The sequence below is a fragment of the Eriocheir sinensis genome, chromosome 10 (genome assembly GCF_024679095.1).
Source record: "Eriocheir sinensis breed Jianghai 21 chromosome 10, ASM2467909v1, whole genome shotgun sequence".
Taxonomy (NCBI): Eukaryota; Metazoa; Arthropoda; class Malacostraca; order Decapoda; family Varunidae; genus Eriocheir; species Eriocheir sinensis.
In genome coordinates, this window is record NC_066518.1 from 24,328,656 (window position 1) to 24,341,050 (window position 12,395).

At 43.3% G+C, this 12,395-nt stretch overlaps 1 pseudogene; it reads right to left on the reverse strand.

Annotated features, from left to right (window-relative positions):
• Positions 1–493: 493 nt before the first annotated feature.
• LOC126996372 (uncharacterized) lies at positions 494–6,045 on the reverse strand (annotated as a pseudogene).
• Between the last annotated feature and the right edge of the window lie 6,350 nt (positions 6,046–12,395).

Sequence of the window (12,395 nt, forward strand, 5' to 3'; positions counted from 1 at the left end):
GCTCGAATACCAGGTGCGACAAGGAATGGAGTGACTGAAATACCTTCCGATGCAGGTCCTGCGGAAAAAGCACTCGAGGTTGACCGGTTGACACGTCGCATAAGGTATCGCCGTCAGGCAAATCCACATCACAAAGCTGTAGTCCAGTTTCAGCGCTGCGTATGAGCTATAGTTCCCTGTCGCGTAGCTGAGCTTCAGCGAGCTTGTTGAAATCTATCTTCGAAGTGCTGGAGCTGTTGACCCAGTGTGAAGACACTTGACAGGGCATCGGCTACGTTGTTGTCTTCTCCCTTGACATGACGGATATCAGCTGCGAACTGGAGAATGCAATCCAGGTGCCGTTGCTCCCTCGTTGAATAACGAGTAGATGCATTCGCAGCGGCCGCCACAAAAGGCTTGTGGTCAGCGTATAGGAAGTCACGCCCCTCCAAGAAACAGAGAAAGTTATTGATTGCTAAATGCCGAAAGCTTGTGTTACCTCTGCTGTTTAGCATACTACTTTCGGCACCCTTTTGCTCCTGATAGGAATCTGGGCATAGAGGTGGCGAAGGGGTGCAGCACAGGGAAGAATGAAGCGATGGTAGTAGACCACTAAACCTAAGAAGCGTTGTAGTTGTTTATATGTCTTCGGCTTCGAAAAATTGACGATGGCATCCACCTTGTCAGGGAGAGGCTTCGTGCCGTGCTGTTAGATATGATAGCCCAAGAAAGAGAGCTCCGTGACACCGAAGTGACACTTTTCCTTGTTGAGTACGATCCCATACTGGCGAAAACGTTCGAATACCTGTCGAAGATGTTGCAAGTGTTCTTCCTCCGACGAGCTGGCAACAAGGCAGTCATCGACGTAGGAGAAAAACGAATGGTAGCCCTTGTAGTGCGGTATCAATGAACCGCTGGAATATTCACTTGCATTTCTAAGTTCAAAAGGAATTCTTCAGAACACAAACAATCCTATAAAGGTGTGATTGATGACTGCAGTCTTGCAGACATCGGCTGGGTTAACCGAAGTCTGATTGTAAGATCATAGAAAGTCTATCTTCGGGAAAATGGTAGCACTAGCCAGGCCCGGGGCGATGTAGTGAATATGAAACAAGGTGTAGCGGTCAGGAACTGTCATGGCACTGAGGGCCCGGTAATCGCCGCAAGGGCGCCAGCTTCCCAGCTTCTTCTTGGGTACCATGTACAGTGCTGATGACCAATAACTTTTTTGAAGGACGGATTATACCCAGACTAAGCATCTGTTAGTAATGCGCAGCCTGTATGATGCCAGGCGCCAAAAACAAGAGAAGACAGGCGGTCCCCTCGTTTCGATGTGATGGACCAAGTCGTGCTCGAGTGGAAGTGGTGAGTCATTGTTTTGAGTCAGCAATGGACACTTTTCCAATAGCTTGAGAAAGGGAAGCTTTGTTTGTTCTGCAGCGAGGCCCAGAGAAGTCCTCTGTGCAGCGGAGGTAAACTGAGATGCGTCCTTGTCTCCACCAGGAAACACAGGCTGTTACAGTGATCCAAGTGAAACAGGCGGCCAGGTTGTGCTTCCCGATCGATTACCGCACTCACGCCCGGGACAAATCGTTGTCCAACCAGGAACAGGGTAACTGGCAGAGACGTGCCTGGTTACCGAAACGACGGTGATAAAAGCACGGGCCAATGGAGGGTGTTGATGAACGCCGACGTGCTTCGCCTCCCCCGCTTCGGGTGGTTATTTACTTTATTTTGACACTTCACTGGGATCGCGACGCTGGGGGGCGAGAATTCACAGCACTAATGAAAGTATCGCAGAGGTGGGCTGGTACACTCACTGGCTGGCGCCTGTCTTCCTGTGTAAAGGGTCCTGCCGAAGGCATAACCCTAAGCGCTCCGAGGGTGGCCACAAGTTGCCACCCCTCAGGCACTTCGATCAAAACGATACACTTTTTTTTATTATCAAGTGTAAAAGAAAAACAGTCCTACACAAAAACGCAGAAAATACCCAAGATTAACATGTGATATCAATGAGAACCATATGAATCATCGTTATTTTGCTACACACGAATATTTCGAGAAACCGACCCGACGGCAATCATTTTGAAACACAGTCGATGTATTATGGAACGCGTTGAAACGGCTGGCGACTGCCAGATGTACAATAACCTATACGATACTACGATACTACTATTACTGTTACAAGTATTTATATACCTGTGTTGTATACTGCATGTTTTGCTTTTTTTGTTTTGTTTTTTGTTTATAAAGCTTTAGCTGATACACTAAACAGACCAACAAACAAACTGGCTGTGGTAACTATAATGAAGGAAACCTATAGGCTATATCCGCCGTTGGTAGCATGCATTCTAGGTGCGTTCTAGCAAGGCCCTCTCTAGATGGCATTATTTCTAGCGGCGGGCGGCGCGGCCGGCGACACAAGCTTGTGATTGACGATTGATTGATAGTTTATTGTTGCAAGTAAACAACAATAGAGAAGGGAGGAATATGCCATCCCAACCCCCAGGCAGTACAGAGTGTGATGGTACAACTAGTAATACATGGGGAGGTAGTACGACGAAACGAAAAAGACAATGGCAGGAATAAATGCTCAAGGGAGGAGGGCGGTACCTCCCCGTATGTATGCGTTCTAGCCTTCCTTTTCTCCTTTCCTCCCTTCCTTCCTTCTCATGTCCTTCCTATCCCTCCCCATCCCCTCTTCTGGAGCCCAGGAAACAGGGAAACAGACGCGAGGGAGAGAGACAGGGGAAGGAGGGAGGGAGGTAAACATATGGATTACTTTGCTAATTCAGGACGAAAAGGAAAGTAACACAGTAATAATGGAAAAAAATACTCTCATGAGATGGGGGGAGAGAGGTAGCAGCCATTTTCTCTCTCTCTCTCTCTCTCTCCTGCAGCAGGAAGTAGTAATAAGGAAATAATGAAAAAAGAGGTAACATTCCAACGGACAAATTTCAGCCTGATTTTTATCCATGTGAACGAATTCTAACTGCCTCTCTTAATATAAAGAAATACTGGAAAAGAAGTAAGAACAGTTCAAGTGACGGAGAGGGGCGAAGAAAAGAAAGAATAGACGAAGTACTGGCCATTATTCTTCCCCCCGTTTCCTCAAACCTTCTAAATGACGGTCTCTTTGTTGTCGAAGAAGTAGCCTAATAGTGAAAACATAATGAAACTAAGTACTCTCGGGGTGATTTTTTTTCCTTGAATGTCAAAACGAGGATATAGAAGTGGAAATGCAAGTTGACTGATTGATTGTGTCGTATTCTCCGTCTTTCCTGCCCTGGTTATTTTGGTATTTATTTATTATCAAGATGTAACGAATCGTTCTTCTAAGGGTATTTGCAATGTCTGTAGTGTAATATTTGTGATTCTTATCTCCGTATAAAAGCTCTCGCTGTCCCCGCCGCGTCGCGCCGCCCCAGCAATGGATAAAATTATGTTTCCGGTCAACCTGTTTCCACCCCCTTTACGTATCAGAAACTTACTATTAAAAAAAAAGAAATTCAAAGGCTCTCCACCACGGATGTGTCCGTGTGTGTGTGTCTTACTCAAGTGGCAAAAATATATCCTCTCTCTCTCTCTCTCTCTCTCTCTCTCTCTCACACACACACACACACACGCACACACAGACACACTTGTACGTATCTCTTATCATCATCGCTGTCTAATTTGTGCTAATTTTTCCTGAATAATAAAATCAACAGCGAGGCAGCTACATACATGATGGGTGTGTACGACATTTGTTTGCCGAGTGGAGATGTCTCCATTCTTCCTCCAAGCCTGTGACGAGCGACAGAGGGAGGGAGGGAAGGAGGGAGGAAGGTAGGTAGGGAGGGAGCCAAGGGGGGTCAACCTAGCTGGAAAGGTAACAAATTCTAACCCACATAGCAATGGTCCTTGTGTCTGCCCATGCATGAAAATTGAATTCTGCCGGGCCTGCAGTGGTGGACAAGGTCATGAGGTCATGTCAAAGTTGTAGCCCCATAGCATTTATTAGGACCCTGACTTTGGTCCTGATCTGAACATCACTCCAATGGACAAGACAAACAGCTTACATTCTGACAACATTTGGCTAGTGTTAACGGTTTGGTCTGTAAAAATGATCATTGTTATCTATTTTTTTTTTACAACAAAGGAGGCAGCTCAAGAGCACACAAAAAAAGAAAACAATAATAAAAAAAAGCCCGCTACTCGCTGCTCCTAAAAAAGAAACAAAAGATATGGCCGAAAGCAAGGTCAAATACGAGAGGAGAGATGTCCTGATACCCTCCTCTTGAAAGAGTTCAAGTCGTAGGCAGGAGGAAATACAGATGAAGGAAGATTGTTCCAGAGTTTACCAGCGTGAGGGATGAAAGAGTGAAGATGCTGGTTAACTCTTGCATAAGGGGTTTGGACAGTATAGGGATGATCATGAGTAGAAACTCGAGAGCAGCGGGGCCGCGGGAGGGGGGGAGGCATCCAGTTAGCAAGTTCAGAAGAGCAGTCAGCGTGGAAATATCGATAGAAGATAGAAAGAGAGGCAACATTGCGGCGGAATTTAAGAGGTAGAAGACTATCAGTATGAGGAGGAGAGCTGATGAGACGGAGAGCCTTAGCCTCCACTCTGTCCAGAAGAGCTATGTGAGTGCAGCCCCCCCACACATGAGATGCATACTCCATACGAGGGCGGACAAGGCCCCTGTATATGGACAGCAATTGTGCGGGGGAGAAGAACTGGCGGAGACGGTACAGAACGCCCAGCCTCGAGGAAGCTGATTTAGTAAGAGATGAGATATGAAGTTTCCAGTTGAGATTTTGAGTTAAGGATAAACCGAGGATGCTTAGTGTTGAGGAAGGTGATAGCTGGGTGTTGTCAAAGAATAGGGGATAGTTGTTTGGAAGATTATGTCGAGTGGATAGGTGGAGAAACTGTGTTTTTGAGGCATTGAATGACACCAGGTTCCTCTTGCCCCAATCGGAAATAATAGTAAGGTCTGAGGCTAAGCGTTCTTCAGCCTCCAGCCTTGAGTCGTTAAGTTCCTGTAGGGTGGGTCTTCTATTAAATGGATAGGAATGGATAGGACAGTTCGTTTTGGAAAGAAGATCATCAATGAACAACAGAAAAAGAGTGGGAGATAGGACAGAACCCTATGGGACACCACTGTTAATAGATTTAATTGCCATAAAAAAATGCCATTTACACCATATTTCTGAACTATGCCCATTTTTACAGACCAAACCGTTAACATTAGCCAAATGTTGTCGGAGTATAAGTTGTTTGTTCAGATCATGACCAGCCAGGGTCTTAATAAATGCTATGTGCTACAAATTTGACATGACCTCATGACCTTGTCCACCACTGCAGGCCCGGCAGACTTCAGTTTTCATGCATGGGCAGACACAAGGACCATTGCTATGTGGGTTAGAATTTGTTACCTTTCCAGCTAAGGTGACCCCCCTAGCTCCCGCTCTAAGAGGGAGAGAGAGTTACCTCCGTTTTTTTATACCCTTTTTCTTTTTACTTTCCACTAGCTTCTTTTCACTCATTATTCATTATTGTTTTACACTATTAATTCGGTACCAGTACTTTAGTGTTCATGAGCGTTATCATTTTTCAGATAAATGAGTACGATGCTAGGTGTTACGAGCGCGAAAATTTGAAAACGTCGGATCGGATAGGGTTAAGTGTTGAATTTTCCGCGTGCGACACTACATGTGATAGAAAAGCACTGGTCACTGTGGCGGAGGATGCTTCCATATAGCAGTCAGCAGTCTGTGCCATGTCATCCAACTCGTCGGCTTGGAGGGTTGAACGTGCTGCACGGACGTTGTAAAAACAGAGGTCGTAAAAACACGGCCTCTGATATTGGACCAGCAGCCGAAAGGAGGTAACGTAGGTGGCGGAGGAGTTGGGAGGGCTTACGGTCTCCGAGGCCTTCGTCCTTGACCAGCTGGTGCAGACTCTTTTGGGAGGACGCACCAAATCTTGCTTTCAGTGAAGAACACAGCTTTTCGAAGGGATCGAATTCAGGGGGGGTTGGCAAGGATGTCACGAACCTCCATTGCAACTGTAGGAGCCAACAATGGTACGGCGTGGTGGTATTTAGTAGGGGAAGACGTAACTCGACACGCCGCGAAGTAGTTTCGGAGCTGCAGTTGTCATAGTTCCGGGTTGGGACTAATGAAGGCCGGAGCTGTGGGACTAGCCATGCTGGAAATTGCTGCACTGTCAGGGTCCTCTGATTTATATTGTAACTCCATCGGTCATTCCGGGGTCACCAATGTGCTGTCAGGAAACAGTGCAAACAGCGGAGAAGTGTGGAACGTTTACTCAGAGGATGATTGAATACCACTGAATTGGATGACGTGGCGCTGCACCTTCGGTAAATAGCGACTCACGCATCAAAATGCTTCGATACTAGAATTGTTCTATTTCGACTAATGGCAATGGACGTTAACACTATTTCAGTTAAAAGAAAACACGAAGTTATTGGTATGCAGTCTGTATTTACAATATCATATATAAGAAAAACTTGAATACTGTTGGTGTATGGTCACTACAAGCTCATCGTTGGGGTAGTCGATAAGCTGCCTTGACTTCTACTCATGAGGCACGGGTTCGATCCCCGGTACTCAGTGGTATTCATACGGGATTCATGTTTCCCAGTTTGAACATTATAGTGCATAGTGATCGTTTCAACAAAAATCGTGCTCAGCCTGAGCTTACTGATTCAGCATAAGTTGAATCCGCCAGAACCGGCTCTTTGCCTCCGCCTGGCTCTACTTCGTTAAACTCTTCACTATATAGCTATAGCCTGCGTCCTTGGCAATAATAGTTTTCTGTTTTGTTCCAGAGCTGTTGCCTCCGTCTTTCGCATGCGTGAGTAAAGTGCTTTACTAACACTCACTGATTTTTGTTGCTGGTGTATGGCAGCTTTCTTGCTTCTTTGGAACTAATATACCAGAGGATGTAGAACAACATATTGATGGGGACATGAAACCTTTTAACACCATTTGCTTTTACTCGAAACCATTTACCATTTACCTGCACAGCCAGACTTTTACTGAAATTTAGCATGAGACGCTAGTTTTGCCTTTTTTTTTTTTACTAATTATCAGGATTTTTTACACTTACATTAACCAGGATGATATATCTGTACCTGGAAATGAATGGCAAAGACTACTCTTCGTTTCATAAACAAGTTATTTACAATTGCTATCCATTAGTGGAGTAATTTTTGACGTCTGATGCGTTGGACATCCACATGTGCTTCGGTCAGGAGATGAGTGAATATTTATAGGATTGACGCCTTTGGGGTTCTAGCTGTCACCAGTTAGGCTCTAGCTCTCGGAGTAAGAACATCATTCTGCCTCTGCGTCACCTCAGGTCAACGCCAGGTCACCTGATCAAGTCTGCGCTTGCACTACTGCCTGCCATCCTGCTCTTTGCGTGTTCCTGTTTATATAGCTGTGTTTAGACGTCCCTGTGCTTTCCTGCTGCATTCTGTGTTCAATGTGTTGTGTGTGTCAATGCGACTTATTTTCGGATCCCTTTTTTATTTTAGCAAGTCTGAGAGGACATAGAGATCGCCTTGTGCTTCGCAGAACGAATAAGTTGTTATTACTACTACTACTACTACTACTACTACTACTATTACTCCTACTACTACTTATCAATGAAGATCTCCTGTGTGCGGTTCATATACGTTTTTTTTTTTTTTTTTTTTTTTACACACATTTAAATATATCTTGAAAATATAAAGTTGATCTTCACGCAATCACGAACTCACATTGCGCACATGTCACATCTACATTCGCGAGTGACCAGACTGAATGAAACGGACTATACTACTACTACTACTACTACTACTTCTACTACTACTACCACTACTACTACTACTACTACTACTACTACTAGTAATAATAATAATAATAATAATAATAATAATAATAATAATAATAATAATAATAATAATAATAATAACAATATTACTATTACTACTGATAATAATGCTAATAACAATATTATTAATAGAGATAATAATAATAATAATAATAATAATAATAATAATAATAATAATAATAATGATAATGATAATAATGCTAATGCTAATAATAATAATAATAATAATAATAATAATAATAATAATAATAAAAATAATAATAATAATAATAATAATAATAATAATAATAATAATAATAATAATAATAATAATAATAATAATAATAAATAATAATAATAATAATAATAATAATAATAATAATAATAATAATAATAATAATAATAATAATAATAATAATAAAAACAGCTGTACTAGTAAAAATGAATATATATATATATATATATATATATATATATATATATATATATATATATATATATAGATATATATATATATATATATATATAGATATATCTATATATATACAGTGAAAAGCTAGTAATGACTATAAGAACGACAACAACAACATTAATACCACAGGTCTCTCTTCCCTCCTACTATGTCTATCCTAAAATCAATCCAAAACTGGATGTTTTGCGCCTACGTGCGCAACATCACCTTTTTTTTTTTTTTACGTCGCTGCCTATTGCGCCGGTAGGCATCTTCCCGGTGGGGCCTGATGGTCGGCCCAAGGCTTCTTCCCGGTGGGGCCTGATGGTCGGCCCAAGGCTTCTTCCCGGTGGGGCCTGATGGTCGGCCCAAGGCTTCTTCCCGGTGGGGCCTGATGGTCGGCCCAAGGCTTCTTCCCGGTGGGGCCTGATGGTCGGCCCAGCCCGTTCTGGCGCAGGCGAGTGTTTATAGAGGCGCCATCCTGCTCGTGCCCACAATTTTGACTTCTGAATTTTCCACTATCTAGCTAAGGCTGCATTGTCATTCTATTACTAAATACATCTGTACTGTTCATCTCTTACCTAACTCTACTAACTATGTAATATTCTTTGAATATATGAACTTTAAAGTGTAGTACATCTTGACCCACTCTCCCTTCGCTGAAACCTCCATCCTAGGAGATTTCAATGTTCTTCATCAGCTTTGGTTTTCATCCTCTTTCAGTGACCAGCCTGGTGAACAAGCCTACAACTTCGCTCTCCTCAGTGATCTAGAGCAGTTATTCGAGCACCCTACACGTATCCCCGACCGTCTTGAAGACAGGTCAAACATACTAGACCTCTTTCTTACCTCTAACCCTTTTGCTTACTCTGTCAAACTGTTATTTCCGTTGGGCTCCTCCGATCACAACCTTATTTTTGTATCCTGTCCTATCGCTCCTGTACAGCCTCCGGACCCACCGAAGAAGCGATGCTACTGGCATTTTGCTTCAGCTCGGTGGGACGACCTGAGGATGTACTTTTCCGATTTCCCGTGGAATGATTACTGCTTTTAGGAGATAAACCTCTCTGTGTGTGCCCAGCGCATCACGTAGGTGATTATCTCTGGAATAAGGCACACATTCCACGTACTTTTTCTACTCCTCATACTAAAAAGCCTTGGTTTAATCACGCTAGTTCTTGTGCTATCAAAGACAGAAAAGCAGCTCACAAAAGGTACCAGAACCTTCGCACTTCTTCTAACCATGATCTTTACAATTCTTCCCGGAATCGTGCCAAATCTATTCTTCCATCCAGAGTAAATGTCAAAACCTTGCTTTTTTCGAATTTTTTTCAGAAACTTCTGGCACCAAGCCAAAAATATCTCCTCCAATTACACTTCTTCATCTTTCCTTCTTCTCCATAACCCTGGCGGCAGCACCGCGGTCTCATCTATCTCTAAGGCTGAACTCTTCCCTCATACTTCTGTAAAAAAACTCCACTCTGGACGATTCTGGGCTTATTCCTCCTACTCGTCCCCCCTCTGACTCCTTTATGCCTGTTATTAAGATTCTTAAGAGTGATGTTTTCTATGCTCTCTCTGGCCTCAACTCTCAGAAGGCTTATGGACCTGATAGAGTGCCTTCTATTGTACTTAAAAACTGTGCCTCCGTGGTGACACCCTGCCTGGTCAAACTCATTCGCCTCTGCCTATCAACATCTACCTTTCCTTCCTGCTGGAAGTACGCCTTCATAGAACCTTTTTTTTTTTTTTTTTTTTTTTTTAACTTTGTGGCCTATTGCGCCGGTAGGCTTCTTCCCGGTGGATCCTGATGGTCGGTCCAAGGCTTCTTTCCGGTGGGTCCTGATGGTCGGCCCAGCCCGTTCTGGCGCAGGCGAGTGTTTATAGTGGCGCCATCTTGCACTGGCTCATGCTGCCCTCCCAGAGCTCATCTTTGATCCTAGAATCTAGAGTCCGGGTTGATAGGTGGTCTTCTGGACAGCATGTGGGTAGTTTTAAGCCACTCGGCGGCGGCTGAAAAATCCCAGCTTGGTGGCACCGGGCGGGGATTGAACTCGCGTCCTCCTGAACACGAGGCCGTTACTCTGACGACTCAGCCACCGCCTCCCCAATTCCTCAAACTACAGCCCTATAGCTTTACTTATTTGTCTATTTAAAGCTTTTGAATCAATCCTTAACCGAAAGATTCAAAAGCTCCTTTCCACACCTGGCCTTCTATCTGATCGCCAGTATGGGTTCCGCAAGGGACGTTCTACTGGCGATCTTTTTCCTATCTTAACTGACTCTTGGACATCCTCTCTTAGCCGTTTCGGTGAAACTTTCTCAGTTGCGCTAGACATATCGAAAGGTTTCGATAGAGTCTGGCACAACTCTTTGCTTTCTAAACTGCCTTCTTTCGGATTCTATCATTCTCACTGTTTCTGTATTTCCAGTTTCCCTTCCGGCCGTTCTATCTCTGCTGTGGTAGATGGTCACTGTTCTTCCCCTAAACCTATCAACTGTCACCCATTCTCTTCCTGTTATTCATCAATGATCATCTTTCCATTACAAACTGTCCTATCCACGCGGACGCCTCCACTCTGCATCATTCAGCTTCTTTCAACAGAAGACCCTCTCAACAGGAATAACAAGACTCTAGACTGGAGGTTGCAGGACGCTTAACCTCAGACCTTGCTATCATTTCCGATTGAGGTAAAAGGAAACTTGTGTCTTTCAATGCCTCAAAACTCCATTTTCTCCACCTATCAACTCGATGCAATCTTCCAAACACCTATCTCCTATTCTTCAACAACATACAGCTGACACTTTCTTCAACGCTAAACATCTTCGGTCTATCCTTGGCTCATTAACTGGAAACTTCACATGTCTTCTCTCACTAAACCAGCCTCCTAGAGGTTGGGCGTCTGTATCATATTCACCAGTTCTTCTTCCCCGCACAGTTGCTATCCACATACAGGGGCCTCGTCCGCCCTCTTTGCATCTCACGTGTGGGGGGGCTCCACTCACAAAGCTCCCATGGACAAAGTGGAGTCTACGGCTCTTCGTCTCATCAGCTCTCATCCTCTTACTGATTGTCTACTACCTCTTAAATTCCGCCGCCATGTTGCCTCTCTTTCTATCTTCTATCGATATTTTCACGCTGACTGCTCTTCTGAACTTGCTAACTGCATGCCTCCCCCATCCTGTGATCTCACCGCACACGACTTTCTACTCAAGCTAATTCCCTTTAATGTCCAAATTTCTTGCGCACGAGTTAACCAGCATCTTCACTTTTTCATCTCTCACGCAGGTAATCTCTAGAACAATCTTCCTTCATCTGTTTTCCTCCAGCCTAAGACTGGAACTCTTTCAAGAGGAGGGTATCAGGACACCTCTCCTCCCGAAATTGACCTATTTTTCGGCCACTCATCTGAACGCTGTTTTAGGAGCAGTGCGTAGCGGGTTATTTTTTTTTTCATTATTGTTTCCTTTGTTTTGCCCTTGAGCTGTTTCTTATGCTGTAAAACAATATATATATATATATATATATATATATATATATATATATATATATATATATATATATATATATATATATATATATATATATATATATATATATATATATATATATATATATATATATATATATCAGAGCTGGGCACTTCCTATCATCAGTCCGATCGTCCGATCTTCCGATCTGATCGGAACAGCAATTGGCGATCGTAATGCAAAGATTGGATCATCTTTGTAATAGGTAATCGGACTGTGGATATCGGAACTTCACAAACTAACTTCCGAACACCGATCACAGAAAATAAAGTGGTCAACGTTGTCATGTCAACAAGTGACTGCGAACTTCTTACAATTATTTTTATACATGTTGCTAAATAGTTACTTCAATAAGCGTCTTTATTTATAAAATTAAGCAATAATTATTGATCGTTAATTTATTTAATCCTGGTAAGGTATCGTGAACTAGACGAGGATGCGCAAAGTCGCTTTATTCGCTTGGCGGAACGTGTGGGCTGCAGTAGTGGACTTCCGCTCATTTCAGTAACCGAGTGGCCTGCCCCAGTTGTCAGTTATGCATTTTCTACTGCAGTGTTACTACCCTCT